Here is a 23,816-nt window from a genome sequence, read left to right as displayed (position 1 = left end):
AGCTGGCGATACCGGCCATTAAAGACTCGCTTTAACAAATAAAACAATGGCCTCACAGAGCCCGAGTGGATGGAAATCCCCTTGGGCTCTGAGAGGCCTTTGTTCGCAGCAGCTGTGAATGAAAAAAAAAACATTAGAATGTTTCTCTGCAGGCTTCTACCGGCCCGTGGAAGCCCAGATCACCCCATTGTCTGCAATGGCGTGCTCAAATTTCTAATGTTCTAATGCTTCTTAATCTTCTTCCTCAATATTCTATCCAACTCCTCCAAGTCTACACACTTCGCTCCTTACTCCTTCTCAACAAACTTAGAGCTAGAAAGACAAACAATGCTATCCTGCAATGGACTGCTCATAAACCATATAAGGGCGCCATCATTTATATTCCTCACTTATCACTGGAGTGGAAAGAGTGTGGAGCAGTGAGGAGTAAGAAGGAGAGGACTGTGGAGATAATGTCAGTAGTGTGAATGAGTAATGGTGCCTTAAAACTGCCGTCTGTATCATACAAGTTAGTGTATCATCTTTGATTATCTTTCATCACTTGACTAGACGTGAGGAGGAGGAGGAGGACTGATGAACAATGTTACTCACCCATTTGCGGGGCCTTCCTCTTGGCCTCTTCTGGGCTGGTGCGTCTACCTGTTGAAGAAAAATTTTGTTTAAAACCTTTTCTGTTTCTGTACATCATGTTAGTAGGGCCAGGGAAAAATTAAATTACTGCAGCATAATTTGCATAATTTTGGGACATTTCCTGACATTCTGAAATTATGCCATTATTCCACATTGGGCAATTACACAGCCATTCTTGGCAACTTTATCGGTCAGGAGCGTGGGAACAACGCGAACAATCAGAACGAGAGCCACTGCTCTTCATGGCAACAAAATGTTTCAAGCCTTAGCGCAAAATGCGTCATTGCATCAAAAATAGATGTGAGGGTACATTTCAAGCTAAGATATAGTGCTAAATGATACATTTGCATTTCATGCAATTTAAAAGAAGCCTTACATACATGCTTTGTGCCCAGGTTAGTGCTACCAACCTATGTTGCTCACCACCATCTACCTTTGTTTATTGATGGAGTGGACACAAAAGAGCTGCTGACTCTTACCTCTGCTTTCTGTGAGTGGCTTTTCTTTGTACTGCCCTTGGGCCTGCCTCTGGGCCTCTTCTGAGTGGGAGGGCTGGCAGGCTCCTGATGTTAGGAAAAAAAGGGGAATTCTTGTCAAACTGGCAAATTATCAGTGCAACAGCATATGAGGCATTGACGTAACGAAAACTGAGGGGGCCTTCCTGCACGGAACTTAGAGGGGCCCCCTCCGAGCTTAATCAGGAGCTCTCCAGCCAGAGGGCAGTGCCGAGCGGGCCTCCTTGAGCTTGGGGCCCCCCCCACACCGCGGGGGATGCGGGGGGCTGTGTTACGCCCCTAATATGAGGACCTGTTCCTGTTGGCCGTAAACTAGAGGCAAGAATGATGTTATGAGACATACTTGGCCATGACATAACCACCAAAGGTTAACTCTCTATCTTCACCAATGTATCCCTAGTCATAGCATGCTTAAGGTATAGTCAGAACTACTGTGCCAGGGGAAGAGCAGTTGAAAGAAGAGCTACTACCAAAGAAGCACATAGAAGCCTTGATACTTGGAGCCAGAGGGCATGGGCATATACGGAACACGGTATGTGGGTGTCTGGCGAGTCATTTGAGCTACTTTCAACCTTACTACAACGTCTAATAAAATACTCCCTCTTTTCTTTTTTCTCCAGCTCTCTTCTTCCACATCATTTCTATAATTTTATTAAGTCACATGTTTGTTTTACTTGCCTATTCGGAAGTGTTTCATTTTTATGTCTTGATTCCATCCACTATACATACACTTTTCCATAAAATGCATCCGTTTTTTTCTTAAAAGTAGTTAATTCAGATTGATTAAATCAAAAAGGGTTACAGGAAACTTCTAAAGGACAAAGTGCAGTTTCATTGATGCAGGTAGTTAGTGAACATCGGCCTAATAAAGTGTGTCAGGTACTCTACATCAACTACTAAAAGATATTAAGAGTGAGAAACTGTAATAAAAGTGGTTTAGTGTCACCTAGGGTCAGAGGTATGGTAAAGGAAAGATGTAAGATTAGCGAGCTGATGTAACAGTAGGATTTCTTGCACTACTTTATTGTGGTGTGTCTACCATGCTCAACATGCTGCAGGTTTGGAGCTCTACTAGTGGTTACACACAGATGCTACAAACATGATAGAGGATGGCAGACGATTTGTTTGTGATCCAGGAGCTGTGTCTGTTTAGGCGCCTCATTCCACGTACCTGTGAAGTTGGTGAAGTTGAGTGTTGAGAGTGCCAGTCTTCATGTCCCGATTTAGGTTTTGATTTGATGGTTTGCATCACCACTCAGTACAACACCAATAACATGGAACATGAGGTAAGAAGATAATCAGCTAATTGGTCATTTCCAACAGACATTAAGGTTCGTTTGCTACCAGGAAGGATGCGCGCAGAAGGATTACTTACCCACAAACACACACAAATAGCACTTGGAGTGATTGGCAGCCTGTGCATGTCATTTAACACTTCTAGAGCCTGCCTCTACTCTGCAGCCGTCTCTACATTTTTGCCAGTGTGGTGATGAAAGTGCTTACCTGCCACCGGTCCTTATCCCTCTTCCAGCCTTCTCCCAATCCCACCTGCCAATAACTCTATCTCATCTGCCTGCAATTTCCCAGATGCCTCTTCCTGTGCTTATTTTTTTAGTGTCTCTGTTTCATTCAAATGGCAGTTCCACTTCTTCTGCTGCTGTTACTGATTCCTCTTATTAGTGTGTTTTGCTCCTGGTCTAAGTCCCTTTCAATGTGTACCCCACTCCTACCTGTACCCATCTCATTAGCCGTGCCATCCACTTTCAATTCCACAAAGCTCCCTCTTTCTCCATACCAGCTGCCTTCTGTACCACCATGTCTCGTGCCTGTTCCACCTTACACCAACTCACATCCCTTGCTAATACACCACCTTCATTGTTCATTTCTTCCTCGCCCACCCTCTCTCCTGCTTTCACCAACTTCCTGTGTGTAAATCACATTTTCTATGCCACACACACAATCCATTTCTACTTTCAGAACCCTGCTACCCCTCCAATCACTCATTGACTGTGTATTTGCCTTTGACTTTGTACAGTGCTTCACTACCTTTTGACTACATTGCTGGTATTCACTCCCAAGGCGCTGGAGGCTGGGTAGGTCACCGCAATATGTTTGCCAGGACTATTATGCTGAAATACAGAATGCCTCTCTAGATGACCTCGAGGAGGCCTGCAAGTAACCACAATTAGGTCGATCTACTTCGTCATGTCCAAAAAAGCCAGCCTAAAGAGGTTTTTCTGCGGTTCAATTTGCACAACTCCTAACTGCCTCGATGAAGTGCTGCATATTAATGGTTCCAAGCATTCTGTAGATAGAATTTAATCCACCCCCAGTCCTGAAGAATTGCCCAGACCCTTTATTGAAAATTTGTGGCAAGAAACATGTTGACCACTTGATTTTTTGGCCACCTGAGATTATTACCTCCATTGGTGGCAAGTATTGTTTTTAATCAGGTACACTCATCGAATAAAATAGTCTTTAGTCCTGAGATTTACCTGACCCTTTATAGTCACATTCCACTCCTACCCTCACCACTCACACATCTACACTGAGCAGCCTACAGAGGCACTTCACATTTGGCTTTTTTAAAAAAGATCTGCTCTAAAGAGCCCCCTCGAGGGTGTCCAACGAGCATTGCAGCGACGGCTCGACAAGGAGCAAAATCTCTATGCTCTATGATGAAGGATGCTACGGAAACAAATGATGGATGGATTGCTGAATAAATCATAAACTCACCCCTAGTCAAGAGATCTGGGTTGAATCCACCGTTCTTTTACTCACCATGCCACCCCAGTTTAGGCCCAGCCATATGCAAATCAGTCTTGACCTTGTGCCTCATGGGAAGAGTCCAGACCGAACTGCCAAGCCAGGTCCTCTCTGGACCAGAAACAAGCATCCTGGGACTGGTTTCTGGGTATTACCCTTTATCAGCCAGACTAGCTTGGATCCAGCGGCACAGTGAGCAAGGGACCCATCCCACTTAGGGTGAAAAGTGCTCTGCAAACAAATGATGGACGGAATGCTGAATAAATCATACATTCATATGATGAAGGATGCCACATTTGATTTTGTGACGGCTCCCACTTCAAAAGGGGAATTTCCCCTTGGACTCTACCGATTAGAAATCCGAGCAGCCCTCTATAGGAACTGCATACCCACCCATAATATGTTATTAAAAGACCACATAATTGTTCATTCCTGCATAAAGACTACAGATGCCTTATGGCACTGAAGAACTGAAACACAATAAATGGTACAAAGGAATGCATTGATATAATGGCTGAGATGCTGGTACAAATGTAGTTTTTAAAAAAATGACTTTTTTATACAGTGCAGCCAAGGTCACACACAACTGTACAAATTCACAACCACAGTCAAAGACTACAAGATAATTAATCAACAACATATTTATCAAATTATTTATACAATAGCATATCAACTGCACACTTAAATCGTTTCATATATTGCAAATGCTAAACATATTGAGTCAAGCTTTAAACTACATGAAAATACTAAATAGAAATGGTTTACACTGCTTTCAAAGTTGTAGATGATGATTGGTCACCCTGTGGAAAACATATAGGCTACAAAGCTCATCCATTCATTTTGAAAAACAACTCAAACATCAGTATCTGGATCCAGGCATCAGGTGAAGAAGCATGTGAAGTTATTTAATCTCATAGCCATCTGGTGAAGGTCCTCTGCTTCGCAGACAGATCCTGACATTTCCCTCTGGATAGCATTCAGTTGCTGCTATTAGGAATAAAAGTGGAGTGCCAAAGGGCCACTGAGTTCTTATGTCCAGCCAACAATTCGGTACCAAAGGGGGTGGTGATGGACGGAGCATCTGAATCAATCAAACACACACACCCAGTCAAAAGATCTGGGTTTAATCCATCACCGTTCTTTAGCCCACTCTGCCACCCCAGTTCAGACATGGCTATATGCAAATCAGTCTGACCCTATGCCTCATGGGAACAGTCTAGCCCGAACTGCCAAGCCATGTCTTCCCTGGACCGGAAACAAGCTTCCGAGGACCAGTTTCTGGCATTCCAGCCGTCTTCAGCCCGGTGTGCTTGAATCCAGTGGCAAAGTGAGCAAGGGACTCACGTCTGAGCATACCCTGCCACACTTGTGGCGGACAAAAGCGGTACAATAGGGGGTGGTGATGGACGGAGCATCTGAATCAATCAAACACTCACACCCAGTCAAAAGATCTGGGTTTAATCCATCACCGTTCTTTAGCCCACTCTGCCACCCCAGTTCAGACATGGCAATATGCAAATCAGTCTGACCCTGTGCCTCATGGGAACAGTCCAGCCCGAACTGCCAAGCCATGTCTTCCCTGGACTGGAAACAAGCTTCCGAGGACCGGTTTCTGGCATTCCAGCCGTCTTCAACCCGGCTTGCTTGAATCCAGTAGCAATCACATTCTGAGGAGAACAAAAAGGCACATCGTGCAGCGCAAAATAACTATTACAAACATATTAAAGCTGCCCGTAAAAACAATATTGCTCAACAGCTCATAGAAGCCGGTAATTCCCCTAAAGAACTGTACAGGATTCTTGAAACTTTCGCTAAACCCATGGCTTGTACAAGTCCAGATGACTTCTCACAAAGTCTATGTGAAGAAGTCTCATCATACTTCGAAAACAAAATAGAAGCCATCTATGAAAAAATTCTGGCATCCCAACCAAATAGCGATACCTTGAATGTCTCCTCCCCTAATAAAAATACCAACTTCACATTAACCACATTCCCTCCTGTCAATACCGAAGAGCTTTACACAATAATGACCCAAGTAAAATCTGGATCACCGAATGACCTTATTCCTGTTAAAACCCTAACCTCCCTCCGCACCCTGCTAGCCCCCCACATTCAGGATGTAATCAATCAGTCTCTTAAAGAGGGAAAAGTACCAGCTGAGTGGAAAAATGCAGTGGTGAACCCCATCCGCAAGAATGCGGCGCTCCCATGGACAGAGCTCTCCAACCTCCGTCCCATCTCCCTTCTGCCTTATTACAGCAAGATGGCCGAGAAGCATGTCAATGCACACCTGTCCAGTTACATCGAGGCAGCGGGCGGCCTAGACCACTCGCAATCTGGTTTCAGGCCTAACCATAGCACCGAATCAGCCCTCCTCTCAGTGAAAGATAACATCAGAATGTCACTTGACAGGGGGAGCTCAGTGATTCTGGTGCTATTGGATTTGTCCGCTGCCTTCGACACGGTGTCGCATGAAATTCTCCTCGACCGTCTGAAGGCAGTGGGAGAAAAAGGGACCGCCCTTGCATGGCTTGAAAGCTTTCTTGAAGACAGACATCAAGGTGTCAAACTAGGCTCCCATAAATCTGTCTGCAGGAAGCTTACCAAGGGTGTGCCACAGGGCTCATGTCTGAGCCCCACGTTATTCAACGTATATGTGGCCCCTTTGGCAGAGATTATAAGATCTTACGGGTTCTCCCCAATCTCTTATGCTGACGACACTCAGCTGTTGTTTCCCTTTCAGACCATCACACCTGCAGTCATGAAATCCTTTCAAGACGGCATGAGAGCAGTGGCGGGTTGGATGGCCCAGAACTTCCTCCAATGCAATGTGTCCAAAACAGAGGTCATGTTGTTTGGAGGGGCCACCCTGCTCTGGTCGCCGGATTGGTGGCCACTTGAGCTAGGACCTGTCCCAGCACCCAAACTGACCATCAAAAATCTGGGAGTGCGCCTGGACCAAGCTCTGATTATGAAAGATCACGTCAGTCAGGTCACGGGAACGTGTTTCCGTACAATTGGTCTTCTACGGCGTATCTTCCCCTTCCTACCTAACATCCATAGGAAAACGCTGGTGCAGGCACTAGTCCTTGGACGAGTGGACTATTGTAATAGCCTTCTCATTTGCGCCAACCAGGAACAACTACGCAGACTGCAGGTGGTGCAGAATACTGCGGCAAGACTCATCCTGAATGCCCCTCCCCGTACCCCTTCCCGCCCTCTTCTCTCCCACCTTCATTGGCTCCCAGTGCAACAGCGAATAAACTTCAAAATCTGCTGCATTATGCACAAGTGCATATATGGGTCTGGTCCCAAATATTTAAAAGAGATTTTTCTTCCCCATTCTCCTGGACGTGCTTTGCGTTCCAGCAACACCATGCTGCTGCATGTACCTAAAGTTTCCAGAGCGAGACAGGGGGGGCGCGCACCCTCCCATAAAGGCCCCTTGTTGTGGAACTCTCTTCCACCTCAGATGAGGCAAATCTCTAACCTCTTTTCCTTTAGAAAAAAACTAAAAACTCACCTGTTCGCACACAAATAATTGGCCATTCTCTCTGTTATCCCCCTCATTACAGTTTTCTCAACTCATGCAGAAGCTACGCGCAGAGATACCCCTTCGGGGCTGATTCAGGCGCGATACAAGACCATAAATAAATAAATAAATAAATAAAGTGAGCAAAGGACTCACGTCTGAGCATACCCTGTCACACTTGTGGCAGCCAAAAGTGGTACAAAAGGGGGTGGTAATGAACGGTGCATCTGAATCAATCAAACACTCACACCCAGTCAAAAGATCTGTGTTTAATCCATCACAGTTCTTTAAAGTTCAAGAGATACAGGTCCAGTCCTTCTCACTCAAGCAAGGAGGTCAGCAGCTCAGCCCAGCAAATCAGCAGTTCCGCAGAGTGGCAGCACAGCATTTCTTCTTCCTGACAGAGTGTCCACAGTACAAGAAATGTACGGTAGTGGTGGTGTCCGAGGTCCTTCTTTTATACACAGTTCAGCCTTTGAAGTGGGGATATGTTTCTAGAGGCATGTCTTTAAAGTGCAAGGATGCCCTGCCTTCCCTGCCCTGGCTCCGAACTACTTACAGGGGGTATGCAGCCCTTTGTGTGGGGACAGGACACAGCCTATTCAGGTGTAAGCGAGGCTGGGCACATCTCCTCCCTCCCATCCTTCCAGTGATGGCCTACACAGTCACTCCGAATCTCCCATTGTGTTTGACTGTTTAGGAGGAATACATAAAGCACAACTGACATCTACACCCTGTCATGTGACCAGAGACCGACTGCAAGCACCAAATGGCTAAGGCACGCAAATGCCAACTTGCTAAAAGTGGCATTTTCAGAAGTAGAACTTAAAATCCGACATCACCATAAATTAGGATTTTAAATTAGGAATCCAGAGACACCAAACTTGAACAAGTTATGTCTTCCTATATGGAAATTATACTTATAAAATGTAATAAGGTAACCCAATCTTATCCTATGGGGGTGATCGACCTTGCAGTAGTGAAAAACGAATTTGAGAGGTTTTCACTATCAGGACATGTTAAACTGAAAAGTACATTTCCTGCTTTTAAAATACATTGCACCCTGCCCTGTATGCAAAGGCTGACTTATATGTACTGAAAAGGAAAGTTTGGCCCTGACAAAAGGTTTATTTTGCCAAGTTGGAATGGCAGTTTAAACTGCACACACAGGCTCTACAATGGCAGGCCTGAGACTCCTGTGATGCTTTATATCTCAACATCGTGCAACAACATATAAGTAAGCTGCAGGTTCAGAAAAATGTTGCTGCCAAAATATTAACTGGGATTCCCAAACATCTATTGCTTACTTATGCTATCAAATATCTTCATTGGCTGCCTGTCAGGCAGTGTATAAAATCCAAGCTCTCAGCCTTGCACACTAAGCCATGCACAGAGTCGTTCCAGAGTTTATCGAACATGCCTTCCAATGATATGTTCCAGGTTGATGCACAAGATCAAAGGGCACTCAAAAACATGTTGTTAACAGATTCAAAAAGACTAATTGGGGAGGCCGAGGCTTTGTGAACTCCACTTCCAAAGAATGGAACACACTCCCCTGTACCATTAGATGAATGCGAAATCTCCTTCTTTTTAGAAATGTAAAAAAAACTTGGTTGTTGCCATCCAATCAATCTCTTGCTTGGCTGAGCGCCTTGATGCCTTCAGATAATTGTTCACTCAACAAATTCCTCTAACATAACATAACATACCATGTTTAAAGGGCTACTTAAGTGGGTGGCACAATCAGTGCTGCAAGCCCACTGGTCGCATTTAATTTACAGGCCATTGGCACTTGTAGTACCACTTTGCTAGGGACTTGTAAGTAAATTAAATATGTCACTTGGGTATGAGCCAATATTATCATGTTTAGAGGAGAGAGCACGTGCACTTTAGCACTGGTTAGCAGTGATAAAGTGCTGAGTGTCCTCAGGCCTGTAGAAAGGGTCGGGTCCAACATCTACTAATATTAATTTGCATGATTAACATGGTACTATGAAGTGGAAAGAGAGTTTGTTCATGTGAAGCTTATTAAACAACTAAAGGTCACGAACAAGGATTAAGGTAGAAGCTTCTCTTCTGAATCAAAAAATAGCTTTTTCAAGAACAGGCATTAAACATTTCTGTCGTACGTGCCTTCACTTAGAGATGCAACATGTAAAGCACATATTACAGTGATAGAAATGTAGGGAAGGCGCCAGACTAGGGAGCAGATTTACTAAAGTATCGCCCAACCCAGGACCGCAGCCAAAACTGCTGCACTGCATTTCGTGACAAGGGAGGGATCAGGACCTAGCGTCGGCACAGAATCTTGCTGCTGTGTGCCACGTACACAGCTTCGTACCACAGTGCAAGGATGTGCGTGAGAGTCAAGCATAGATTTTGTACTTGCATAGGAACGCCCATGTAATGCCCCCTTGACGCTAAGCAATTCACAACAGCGCATCGTGTTGCTTTGCGTTACTTTTAGGTAATATCCAGCGCAAAACAAGTTTTGCATTGGAAAGTACATTTTTAAAAAACATTCTGTGCTCCTTTGCGTCACTTTTATTTATATATTTTTTTATTTATATTTTTAATTTTGATGCCGTCAGGTACATCATAAAAACAAAGAAAAGGCATTTACACATCTGAATTCAAACATTAAATTACAGTATACTCTTAAGATTCCCGAATGACAGAGAAGAAAAACATCAAATTCGTTTTTTTATGGGTACAAACACAAATGATCCAATTCCTGCCCTGCTTGCCGGCTCCCCGTGGCTTATTTTAAGCCAGTTTGTCATGGGTGCCCAGATCTTACCCCTTTTCACTCTAGCTTGGTTGCCCTTGTTCTTATAGAGGACTATTTCCAGAATATGTATACTCAATAAGCGATGTAGCCAGGCAATATATACAGGGGGTTCCGAATCCTTCCATGCTGTAGCTATCAATAATCTTGCTACCGCTATTGTAACAAACACTTAGTCCTGATGAGCTGATGCTAACCCAATTCGGCTATCATATCCAAATAGCATCAGTGGCAAGCTAATAGCAATCGCACAGTTAATTAATTCTTGCCAGAACTCCTCTATACCCTTTTTTAACGGAGTCAAGGACTTACATGCGTAAAACATATGTATAGTATCAGCAGGGCTATGCTGGCATCTAGGGCATTGATCAGTCTCTCATTTTCCCCAACCGAAAAGTTTTGCTGGAGTATAATATAAGTTAAATAGGGTTTTATAGTGTTGTGCTTTGAGGTTTGCTGCAAAAAATATATTTTTCCCCACTTCTAATGACATATCCAAATCAATGTCATCATCCCCTATTTTTGACGCCCACCTTGTCTCAGTCTTACCTACATCGTCGGGTATTGTTTCTATCAATATATTATAAAAGTCCCCGATCCGCCCATCCCCCCGGTAAATCTTGTCCATTAGGGGCATTGCTCGAAAGTTATCAAATCTAACAGCTGAATTTTTTAAACATCCCCTTATTTGAATATATTTAAAATATGATCTGCTGTTAATACCAAATTTCAGAACTAATGCCGGGAAGGGTAGTATTTCTATTCAATCACTAAATAAACTCACGACCCAATGGATACCTGCCTGTGCCCACTCTCTAGACATACCATCAGATAGCTCACCTGGAAAAAGCGAGGATCCCCATAAAGGGGTATATCTATTGCACTTGGGGATTTTAATAATGTTTCTTACTTTTACCCATACCATTATGGCTGCTTTAAGGCACTTGAAGCGGACCTTTTTATAGTAACTGGGTTCCAAATGTCTAAGAAAAAGTCCTGTTGCTTCCTCCCCAATGGCTAGATGATATATATATGCTAAATCATCCTCCCGAGCAGAGCTTTCTGCTCCCAGCAGGGCACCCATTTGTTGCAGAAAAGCTGCCCAATAAGAATAAAGTAAGTTTGGAGCAGCCCATCCACTTTTTCCCCACGGAAGGGTTAGTGTTCTCAAAGCGCATCTTGTTTTTTGATAGTTCCAGATAACATTTGAAAAGACAGAGTTCATTTTCTAGAATGTATTACCAGGCAGTTCTAAGGGGATAGAGCGAAATAGGTATAATATTCTGGATAAGATCTTCATTTTTAGAACATTTACTCTATCCACTATCGTTAGGTGCAGCATATCCGGCCGTCGGAGTTCGGAGGTAACCTCCTCCATCACTGGATCAAGATTGTTTGCCCACAGTATATCTAATTCAGGTCCTATCTTTACCCCTAAATATGTTGCTGTTTCCGTCTGACGCTGAACTTGTAGATTAAACTGTCTTGTACATATTATCTACGTCTTTCCCTTGTTCAGACAGTAACCTGACCTGCTCCCAAATTTCTCCGCCATACTCTCAATTTCTTCTATTGGAGTTACTGGATTCGATGTCACCACAGCGATATCGTCCTCATTGTCGAGTACCTTTGTCTCATAACCATTTGTTTTTGAGGGTTCAATCGCACAGTTCTGTATTACTTGGTAAATGAACGGATCTAGATATATATGGCGAAGAGAATTGGGGAGCACGGACATCCCTGCCTAGTACCTCTTGCCACCACTATTGGGTCTGATGTATTCCCCATCATCTGTAACCTGGCATATGGTTTATGGAACATCGCCTAAATAGCTGTAATCATTTTAGGGCCAAACACTCTTTCCACTAAGGATCCCCACAAATACTGCCACAACACCATATCAAAAGCCTTCTCTGCATCCAAGAGGATCACAGCCAGTCCATTCCCCTGGCCGGGTTTATCCAACAGAGAAATTACCCGTCGTATATGGTCTGTGGTTCCCATGCCGGGTATAAAGCCATGGCGAAACCAATCTGGATATGACCCTCTGAAGCTGAGTTGCTAAAATTTTGGAGTACACCTTCGCGTCTGAATTTATCAATGAAATGGGCCGATATGAGCCAGGCAGTGTCATTGGTTTCCCCTTTTTATGAAATATTATTTGGGAGGAATTCCACAATATTGGACATCTACAAAAGATAATGGAGTAGTACAGCCAAATCGTCTTGGAGTGCTTTGTATATCTCCACTGGAATTTTATCTGGGCCTGCTGCTTTCCCAGAGGAAAAGGAGTTTAAGGCCGACACAGTTTCTTCCAGCGTAAACTCTTTTTCCAACTCCGAGCATATGACAGGATCTAGTCTGCTTGGCAGTGGATACTCTCCTACAGTAGCTGGTTGAATATCACTGGGATCCAATTGGTACAATCTATTATAAAACTGTTCAAAAACCCCCATAATCTTGACAGAAGTAGTTTCCATCTTCCCCTCAGAATTTCTAAATTCCGTTATATTATTGCGAGAGACATTTTGTCTAATGTTAAGGGCCAAGAATCTACCCGTCGTTTCCCCATATTCTTATAGCTCTCTGCGATGTATTTGATATGGCTAAGCAAATTGAGTCTAAAAAAAGCTATTTAGCTCTGTTTTAACAATGATTATCTGGTTCTTAACTGCAGTTATCTGGCTGGTTCCCCCTGACATAGCGGATTGGTATGTTCTGTCTCTAGCTGCATCAGCCGGGTCATGAGGGAGGTAATCTGATTCCGCCATAGCTTCCGCGGCTTACCTACATAGCTTATTATTTCCCCTCTTAAACACCCTTTATACGTATCCACACGATCATGGAGCAGGCGCTATATCAATTAATTTAAAAAAAATTCTCATGACCAACTTTTTATATATTTTATCAAATCCTCATCTACTAACAATTTCCTATCAAAAGACCAGGAGTTGAGTTACCTTTCCAGACCCTGATGCGTTATTTCCAGCAAAAGTGGGTTGTGATCTGAAAAGATTTGCGGCAGCTTAGTTATCTCAGCTTTCCCCAGGATACTAGCCGAAGCCAGAAAGTAGTCTTATCGAACATATTTTTGATGGGGGCATGAGAAGTATGTATAGCCTGGAGCTACGTTGTTCTTAGTTGCCCACACATCTACCAGACCATGACTGGATTTAAGGCTATTCAAGGCCCGGTTGAAGTGGGGTTTTCTCCCCTTATACTTCAGCCCAGCCTCATTCGAAATCCAGACGTGGATAATAAAATATCCACATAAGATTAGTGGGATTGGCCATGCAGCAAGCTCCAGCTCTAAATCTTCCCAGATCTCTGGATCAACCTGGTTTGAAGCATAAATTACCCCAACAGTCAGCCCCGTATTTAAAGTAGCGATAGCCCATCGCCCCCATTTATCCACCAGAGTACGTTTACTAATACACGCTTGTCATTTATTAAATATCGCTACTCCTCGAATCATGGAGGTCTGTGTGGAGCAAACTATCAGATCATACCCAATTATCTGGAGGACGACCCTATTGTTCCATGTGATATGGGTCTCCTGTAGACAAATCATTTCGGGGTTAATTAAATGCAGGATCTCAAATATCTTAGCTCTTTTTGCTCTGTCATTCAAGCCTGCCACATTGACTGAACAAATCCGTAATTTATCCATACCCTATTCCCAACATGAACCATCTGTTTTGTCTACAACTCAATTTTTTGTCTATTCTTTCCTTTTCTTTATTTCCGAATCTTCTCAATTCGATACACCTAAGCTGGATTTTCTTCCCCTTGCTCCCCAACCTGCCCCACCCCTCCTTCACCCCACCCACCCTGATCCCCCTCCCTCCACTCCCACCCTTAAACCCTCCCATGAAAGCTACTAGACCAATGGTCTGGTAATGATGATGCGGCTCTCGGCATGATCCGTGAGACCCCTCCCCTTTTTTATCAACAATTTAATAACATCAATACATCCTCACCTCCTACATCTAATATATCTTAAACCACACCCCTGTATCATACCCCCCATCCTGCTTACCACCACCCACTACTATTCAAGTGCCAAAAAGATCCCAGAGCTCATCATTGGTAAAGCAGCTGAATTACAACAACAAAAAAATACATGCCCACAAACCACACAAGAACAAAAATAAAAAAGCGGTTTCAAATTCACTTTCATGATACCTATGCCGGCCTAGCCTCCCTACCCTTTCCTATTTAATTCATCCAGAAATTCTTTTGCTTTAATTTCTGATTTGAAATAGCGGACACTATCCCCAATTCCAACTTTTAATTTTGCCGGGTTCAAGAGGTAGGCCTGAGCTCCCTTTGCTTGAAAAGGATTTATCATCTGTTGTAACCTCCATCATCTTTCTACAGTCGCATGACAGAAATCTGGTCTTGTAAAGAACTCAATATCATCCGGATGGCATTTGCGATCTGGTCTGGCCTTTTCAAAGATGATCTGTCGAAGGAGATAGTTTCCAAAAAACACGAGCACTGCTCGAGGTCTGACATCAGCACTTGGCTGCTGTTTCATCATCAAGAGTACCCGGTATGCTCGTTGAATTTCCTGGGCCAAGTTCCAACTTTCAACCTCTGTAAATGCCTTGGCTAAAAGATCGACCATATTGCGACAGATAGCCGTACCCCCTTTGTTCTCAGGAATACCCAGGAACCGCAGATTATTTCTTCGTTGGCGATTCTCTTGATCTTCGAGCTTCCACTGCACATCTATAAGTCTAGCCTCATGTGATGTAGTCTGCAGCTGCGTTGACACCATGTCAGACTCAATAATACCAGTTGTTGTTTCAAGGTCAGTTAAACGATCCGACATTTCGCTGCATAATTTAGCTATTTTGCAAATTGAGCCTTGAACTTTTCAAATAGCCGCTTAGAAGCGCCTATTATCTTGCCTGGACTCCTCCTGACGGGCCATGACTGATTGCAAAATTGCATCCAAAGTTGCTGTGGGCAGCACTTCCGTATTATGGGGAGATTTAGTTGTGTCTCTCACAAGCAGACTAGAGGGTGAATAATCTCAGTTCAGATCTTGCGCTCCCAACTTAGTTCCGCTTGAGCGAACCGCAGTTTTCTTTGACCTCTGTAGCATTGTAGCGGAATCCCTTCCACTAGTATCATGAGGGCTTTCAATTTCTTCTTATACTTCGCTGCCACTTATTGAGGATACCGATCCGACCACTGATTCTGTTTCATCTGACAGTGAAGAGAAATAGTCAGTTGATTCTATATCCATCTCTTTCCCATGATGGATATTTTGTCCAAAGTGTTTGGACCGCGCTTGAAATAAACTGTCAGCCATAGCCCCTGTTGTCCATGTATTTTTCTTTTGCATGAAGTTCTCAGAGCAACTCCTGTCCGAGTTACCTGGGCTGTACCATCATTACGCTGGGCTCGCATGTCTCGTGCCTGTTGTGGATGATCTCCTCCGTCCTGTCCCCCCTCAACACTTGCATTAACATCAACCATGCTCTTCTCCACCCAATCCCCTCAGGTCTCAGCGACCTCCATTAAACCTGGTTTTACTGGGTTAGTTAGAGCAGGCACACTGGGAACATCAAGTACATAGGGTACCTCAGGTATAATGAACACAATCTGGGCATCTCCCCCTACCTCCTCCATTACCTGCACAGATTCTTTCGTTCCTAAGGATCCAGAGTCTTCTTTGGTGAGGTCACCTTTCCCTGCCCCAGTCTCGAACTCCTATGGTGCTCCTTTCATTTCATCTTCATCCGCATGAGCCTGGGTCTGCTTTGTCTGCTTTCGAGGCTCTTCGATCCGGCAAACAGTTCCGCAATTGATGGACCGGTTGGGTGTTGCTGGGGCTGCGCTTTCCCATGGAAGATCCTTCCGGGTCAGATTTTGGCCTCGTCATCCTGGCAATCACGTCGTTCCTGCTCCCAAACCAGTTACAGTTGCGCTATCCTCCAATGTTCTGGGCTTCACCGGTGTTGCAGCTGCGACCGCCGGAGGTGGACTATCGGTGGTCGAGTTCTTTCCAGCTTTTGCCCGTGTCATCGTAGGCCCTTTCAGCTTCATTGTCTCTAAATACCCACCACGTCGCTCTCCCACCAGATCAGGCGGAGATCCTTGCTGCCCACCGCCAGAGCTGCAGTTATAGCTCAAAGACTGCCAGATCCGCCAGCAGGTAAGGGCCAGTTCTTGTTGTAGAGCCGCTGTTTCTAAACAATATGCACCGTGATTGACCTTATCTTCTACAATTTTGAGCAGCAGTTTCAGCATGGATAGTATCATCCTCCAAAACACATCAGTGGCAAAAGTTCATATTCACAGGAGTGGGCTCACAGGATCACACCATTGAGCTGCTGCAGCACCCTAGCCTGCCGTCATCTTGCTTTCCACTTGCGTCACTTTTATGACGCAAAGCTAGTTCAAAATGTAAGTAAATCACCCCCTAAGAGACTTATTTTCTAAATAATGAACTGAATAAGGTATAAGTCAAACTCCTGGAATTTACACATTTTAAAAATGCTTTATACGTTAAGGAGGGTCAAACCTTTAAAGTAGCAGGGCAACCATTGTGTCACTGGAAGCAGAAAAAGACTTTGACAAGCGAAAAGGGACTAACTTGATGGGGATCATGCGATGTAAATCAGACATCTTTTATTCAGATTTTTGAAGTTATCACAATTCCTAGGGCAAGAACATTGTCATTTAGCTTCTCAAACATTTCATGACTTAAAATAAACTTCTGCAAAAGAAACAATTGATGGACCGAATGCTGCACAATGCAAACATTCACCCCCAGTCACAAAGATCTGGGTTTAATCCATCATTCTTTTGCTCATCACACCACCCCAGTTTGGACCCAGCCATATGCAAATCAGTCTTGACCCTGTTCCTGGTGGGAACAGTCGAGCCCGAACTGCCAAGCCAGGTCCTCCCTTGACCGGAAACAAGCATCCTAAGACCGGTTTCAGGGCATCACTCTTCTTCAGCCAGGATACCTTGAATCCAGTGGTGTAGTGAGCATGGGACCACATCTGGGCATACCCTTCCCACTTAGGGCGACATATGCAAAAGAAACAATTGATGGATGGAATGCTGGACAATGCAAACATTCACCCCAGTCACAAAGATCTGGGTTTAATCCATCATTCTTTTGCTCACCACACCACCCCAGTTTGGACCCAGCCATATGCAAATCCGTCTTGACCCTGTTCCTGGTAGGAACAGTCCAGCCCGAACTGCCAAGCCAGGTCCTCCCTGGACCGGAAACAAGCATCCTGGGACCGGTTTCAGGGCATCACACTTCTTAAGCCAGGCTAGCTTGAATCCAGTGGTGTAGTGAGCATGCAACCCACGTCTGGGCATACCCTTCCCACTTAGGGTGACATATGCAAATGAAACAATTGATGGACGGAATGCTGAACAATGCGAACATTCACCCCAGTCACAAAGATATGGGTTTAATCCATCATTCTTTTGCTCACCACACCACCCCAGTTTGGACCCAGCCATATGCAAATCAGTCTTGACACTGTTCCTGGTGGGAACAGTCCAACCGGAACTGCCAAGTCAGGTTCTCCCTGGACCGGAAACAAGCATCCTGGGGCCAGTTTCAGGGCAGCACCCTTCTTCAGCCATACTAGCTTGAATCCAGTGGTGTAGTGAGCATGGGACCCCTGTCTGGGCATACCCTTCCCACTTAGGGCGACATATGCAAAAGAAACAATTGATGGATGGAATGCTGGACAATGCAAACATTCACCCCCAGTCACAAAGATCTGGGTTTAATCCATCATTCTTTTGCTCACCACACCACCCCAATTTGGACCCAGCCATATGCAAACCAGTCTTGACCCTGTTCCTGGTGGGAACAGTCCAGCCCGAACTGCCAAGCCAGGTCCTCCCTGGATTGGAAACAAGCATCCTGGGACCGGTTTCAGGCTATCACCCTTGTTTAGCCAGGCTAGCTTGAATCCAGTGGTATAGTGAGCACGGGACCCACGTCTGGGCATACCCTTCCCACTTAGGGCGACATATGAACAATTGATGGACGGAATGCTGGACAATGCAAACATTCACCCCCAGTCACAAAGATCTGGGTTTAATCCATCATTCTTTTGCTCACCACACCAGCCCAGTTTGGACCCAGCCATATGCAAATCAGTCTTGACCCTGTTCCTGGTGGGAACCGTCCATCCCGAACTGCCAAACCAGGTTTTTGCTGGACCGGAAACAAGCATCCTGGGACCGGTTTCAGGGCATCACACTTCTTAAGCCAGGCTAGCTTGAATCCAGTGGTGTAGTGAGCAAGGGACCCACGTCTGGGCATACTCTATGGCTGGGTTCAAACTGGAATGGCATGGTGAGCAAAAAAACAATGGATTTAGGCCCAGATCTCTGTACTGGGGTGAATGTATGACATTGTTCTGCATTCTGTCCATCAACTGTTGTTTTTGCATTTGTCACCCCGAGTGGGACGGGTATGCTCAGACTTGAGTCCCGTGCTCTCCATGCCACTGGAATCAAGCTATCCTGGCTGATGAGCCTGAAATCCCGAAACCGGTCCTAGGATGCTTGTTTCCAGTCTAGGAAGGACCTGGCTTGCAGTTCGGGCTGGACTGTTCCCATGGGGCACAGGGTCAAGACTGATTTGCATATGACTGGGTTTAAACTGAAATGGCTGATGAGCAAAAAAACGATGGATTTAGGCCAGATCTCTGTACTGGGGTGAATGTATGACATTGTTCTGCATTCTGTCCATCAACTGTTTTCTTTGCATTTGTCACCCAGAGTGGAATGGGTATCCTCAGACGTGAGTCCTGTGCTCTCCATGCCACTGGAATCAAGCTTTCCTGGCTGAAGAGGGTTGAAAGCCCGAAACCGGTCCTAGGATGCTTGTTTCCAGTCCAAGGAGGACCTAGCTTGCAGTTCGGGCTGGACTGTTCCCATGGGGCACAGGGTCAAGACTGATTTGCATATCGCTGGGTTCAAACTGGAATTGCACGGTGAGCAAAAAAACTATGGTCTGGGGGGGCCCTATCTGTCCAATGCTGCGTCAAGCCTTATGCCTGCTTCAAGCAGGCGCAGGGTTTTGACGCAGCATTGGCCTGAAAGTGACTCAGTGAAATCTTGTAGATTTCACTCAGCCACTTTTAGGAGGCGTTCCTGCGCCGGAACGCCTCCTTATGGAGCAGGGCTTTACAACGTGACGCGTCTCCCAGATGCGTCAAGTTGTAAATACACCGCACCATGGCGCATCTTTTGCGCCGCCGCTGCGTCACAAAAGTGACGCAACGGCAGCCAACGGCAGCGTTAAAGAGACGCAAGGAGCTGGTAAATCTGCCCCTCAGTCTTTTTCATGGAACATTCAGTCAAGGACTAAAACGTACAGCTGAATCTGCCAGGCTCAGGTAGGTGTACACTGATAACTTGTGAATGCACCATTGTGCTCATACCATCTTCCAGCATCACCGCCACAATAAAATACCACACAACAAATATGTACAGACATTCTTTTCACACATTACCACCTCCACAATCTGCTTTCATAATACGGTGGCAAAGGTTGTTTGCACCAAGCGCTACCTAAACTAACTTGATTGATTGATTGATTGATTGATTGATTGATTGATTAGTGACAATGGTCCCTAACGTGTAGCTTTTTTGCCTTGTTCTACATTAGGCAAGCATTTTCCTTCTTTTGATTGTGGTACTGTAGAGACAGTGCTGATTGTTTATCCTCTCTCCAGCTACTCTGCTGAGACTTGTACCCTTGGAGATTGTCTAGAAGAAACACAAAGGTTTCAAGATCCCAGGGTCGCAGGATAATCCTTAATGATGGATTGCCATCTCTAAAAGAAAACTGTAAGTTTTCTGCCAAAGTTCCCACTAAAGTCAAGAGTAGAAGCCATCAAGTGGATTCTCACGAGCACATCCGTTTAGGAGAGGTTAAGACCAAGAAAGACAGAGAGAAAGGGTTTTGTTCCTCCTGCTTTCCAGGTTTTAACATTGGACCTGCCATGCACTCTCTGAGCTGCCAGTGGTGATGTCTTCTCCTTTATAAGCAAGACCAGTCAGTGGAATGCTGGGTTGGATAAACACCAAAGCAATTCTGACCCCAGTGAAGTTACTGCACCTAGTGAGGCACAGTCCAGTATGCCTGCGGGTGAAAAGGGCTATATTCTGTGCCTGCAAAATTAGAAATGTTTCTCAAGTGTGTATACTAATAGGAAACAGTTAAATGTACTGGCTGCAGCACTAAAAAAAGTACCCCTGTAATTACTGGGATATTATGGAACTGCAGAGTGTGCCTACTGATGGCATTATGAAAGATTACAAAGTGAACTGACAGCAGCATTCTGGAAAAATATAAAATGATAGCTAGCATTTTATTGTGATAGAAAAGAGTGCTAGCAAGGCATTGCCGAAAAAGACATAATGTGCTAGCTGGACAATTATGGAAACTACAAGGTGTCCTAAGTGGATACTCTTACCTGAAACAGTGGGAAACTCCTATGGCATATTAATTGTTTCCGTTTATTTTTTAATTTTGCAGTCCTGCTAAAAAGAGCTCTGTCACGTGTGCTCTTGTATAATGGAATGCCCTGATTGTCCAGTAAAATCCATGCATTTTGTGATTGGCCTATCCATCTGTGTCGGTCTTAGATGGTCACTAGGGAATAATTTCATAATAATATGTAGCCTATTTTAAGGTAACAGGGAAGTGTAGTTCAACCTGCCCCTTTCATCTGAATGAGTTTTAGAATTGTGTAGCAGGATATTTCTCACCATATTCCAAGGGACATGTCAGTTATTTTATGTTCCAGTATTCCCAACTAGAGGTAATCCAAAGATTGTTAAAGAAAAATGGTCACACTCTGTTAACATGCTTTTTTGATTCAACAGATCTAAGTTGTAAAAATATTTTTTTACCGGGAGAATGCCAAGTATCATGACATTTGATCTTTTTTCCTCCGCCTCGAACATCCTCCTGTCTTTTTCCACTAAATCCACACAATCCAGAAACTAGTCACATTATGATCCTCAGTACAAAAGCTATTAACAACTTATAAAGGAGGCAAGTTGTTGGGCCGAGTCTAGATAGAGAAACATCATCACCCAGCCCAGTCACTACTCTACTGCTCACTTCGCAAACAACACAAAATTGTCATTATACTTATTGTCAATATAAAACAATATATTGGTTTAAAGTCATAATGAGGGCAAAAAATGTTTCTAGTAAGTTATTCAAATAAATCATCTCTGCTACCCCCTCCTCATCACTCTTCCTCTGTGGCGGCCCATTCTACTCAGCTTAGTGGCAACCTACACCAGATATTTATGCACTAAATCTGGGATTGGACACAACTTCTAAATGGCCATTCACAAGTTCTCAATGATTCTCACATCAGGGTTCTGCCTTCTCGTTGCACAATAGCCCCCAAGGAGATGTAGAGTTAGCCCTGCTGGTTCTCACCACCACCAACACAGCCAGGGACTCAGCATCAACTTGGCTCTTTGGGAAACATGCCTTTATGTTCACCATTTGTGTCTTCCAGATTATCAACACCTCTTCCAACGAGGCCATAGTCTCAGACTATCTAAAAAAGACCTAGGGGCATATTATCAAGGGGGTTTATCTCCGCTTTTTTGGCTTTAAAAGCCAAGAAAGCGGATATAAAATTATCTCCCTATTACCTAGCTGTCGCTAACACCAGTTTGCTACAGCTAGTAGGAGATAGCGACCATCTTGGGCCCCACTTTGCATGTCAGTGATATTTATCACTAATGACATGCAAAGTGGGCATGCCAAGATGTTAGCGACTGAAAACAGTCGCTAACATCGCTATCTCTTATTACCAACTTTTGGAGATATTCTTGCTAAGCGCGAATATCTCCAAAAGCTAACACCTGCCCTGACCAGTTCTTAGCCATGTTATCCAATGGGAGGTGGATAACATGGCTAAGAGCATTAGCTCGGTAATGCATGAATATCGCGGACTTTTCAGCGATATTCATGCATTGCGGCGATTTTTATCGCATTTGCGATAAACCTTGGTAATACCAAGGTTTATTTGCGGTAAAAATCGCCGCAGCTCAGCGGTAAATTTTTCCCGCTAACCAAGCAATAGCGATAATTATCGCTATTGCTTGGTAATATGCCCCCTAGATTTTCCACCACTAAAATAAAAAACAAACTGAATCCTACTAATTCTATGATAGTCAATATTCTATCTCTCTTATATATGATATTGATGACATGGAGACAATGGTTACTTCACAACTGCAACCTAATCTAGGCAACTGCCTATCATCCATGCAATTTAAAATTTGGCAGAAACAGTATCAAAAGCGCCCTCCTAGGTTTTTGCATGATTCCCTCAGATATGCAGATGATGGAGTCGACTGTTTACTGTGGGTTTTGGACTTGTTTGCAGTAACAGACTTTGTGGACCACTTCATTCTCTTAAAATAACTGCCTATTGTGGCAAATACTGATTCCAATGCCATGTAATGACTCAGCTAATGTCTATGTCAGTGTGCCAAATGGCTCCAAATACTGATTCCAGTGCCATGAAATGGTTCAGCTCATTTCTATGTCAGCGTGTAAAAAGTTATTATTTTTTTAATAAATATTACGGAGTTGCATCTTCTTGTGGGGTTTCCAGGGTTCTCCATTGTCACCAGTCCTCTTTAACATCTAATTTATCCCTCTATATTCTATTTTCAACAATAGTCAGATTATGGTGCAGTTGTGTGCAGATAAAAACCAAGCTTATATAAGGTTTTCATATCACTCCTCCCCTGTACAGGAGTTGCCAAATTATATCCACCTAAACAGCTCCAAAACTGAGGTCATTATTTTCAGGGCTAAAGTAAGATCCAGCATGTTGGCTCTCACCACTGCTGACCAAAATGTCATGCTGCGCCAAGTGTTAAGAATATTAAGAGTAAACTTTGACTGGCATAGCAATCAGCATCAAGGTAAGAACAACAATAGGCAGTTGGCCATAATAAGGCCCTTCATCCCCTTTTATCCTCAACACACTAATTATAGTGTTAACTCAAGATAAGATTATTGTAACTGCCTGTATGTTAGCTTACCGAGCAGTCTGATTGCACCTATTTGGAGGGAAACAGACTTTACAACAAGGTAAATACATTGCATACATTTGCCTCGTATTTTTTAGCACGCATCTTTTTACGCGATTATGCATTTACTCGCATACCAATACCACAAATTTAAGATAAGTTGGGGGGTCTCCCCCCACAAATACATTGTCTTTAAATATAAAACAATACGTGGTATTGGCATGCGATATAAATTCATAATCGCGGTAAAAACATGCATGCTAAAAATTGCGAGGCAAATGCCTACAATGTATTTACCAGCATTGTACCATCGTACAACCCTATTCAGAGAGCTCAAAATGGTGTAGTTAGGCTTATTCGAAGAAGAAAGCTTGTGCCGCATGCCAGAACACCCTTGGGCTGAACACCCCTGGGCTGGTTGCCCGTCAGTGACAGAATCATTTTCAATGTATGCTGTTGGATCCACACATTTGTCTACAATCTAGAACCACAATACCTAAGA

General features: G+C 44.1%; 1 long non-coding RNA gene across 2 annotated transcripts in view; it reads right to left on the bottom strand.

The window, feature by feature from the left end:
• LOC147692616 (uncharacterized) overlaps positions 1-23,816 on the bottom strand; it is a 129,895-nt gene that overhangs the window by 93,261 nt on the left and 12,818 nt on the right. For both annotated transcript variants that reach the window (XR_015299838.1, XR_015299839.1), the window contains exons 3-4: positions 1,110-1,193; positions 592-639 (exon numbers count right to left, since the gene is read on the bottom strand). This is a non-coding gene — a long non-coding RNA (uncharacterized LOC147692616). The remainder of the gene's footprint in view (positions 1-591; positions 640-1,109; positions 1,194-23,816) is intronic.

The sequence above is a fragment of the Lissotriton vulgaris genome, chromosome 9 (assembly GCF_964263255.1).
Source record: "Lissotriton vulgaris chromosome 9, aLisVul1.2, whole genome shotgun sequence".
Taxonomy (NCBI): domain Eukaryota; kingdom Metazoa; phylum Chordata; class Amphibia; order Caudata; family Salamandridae; genus Lissotriton; species Lissotriton vulgaris.
The sequence above is the reverse complement of the archived record's forward strand: the minus strand, read 5'-3'. Positions and strand labels throughout refer to the sequence as shown.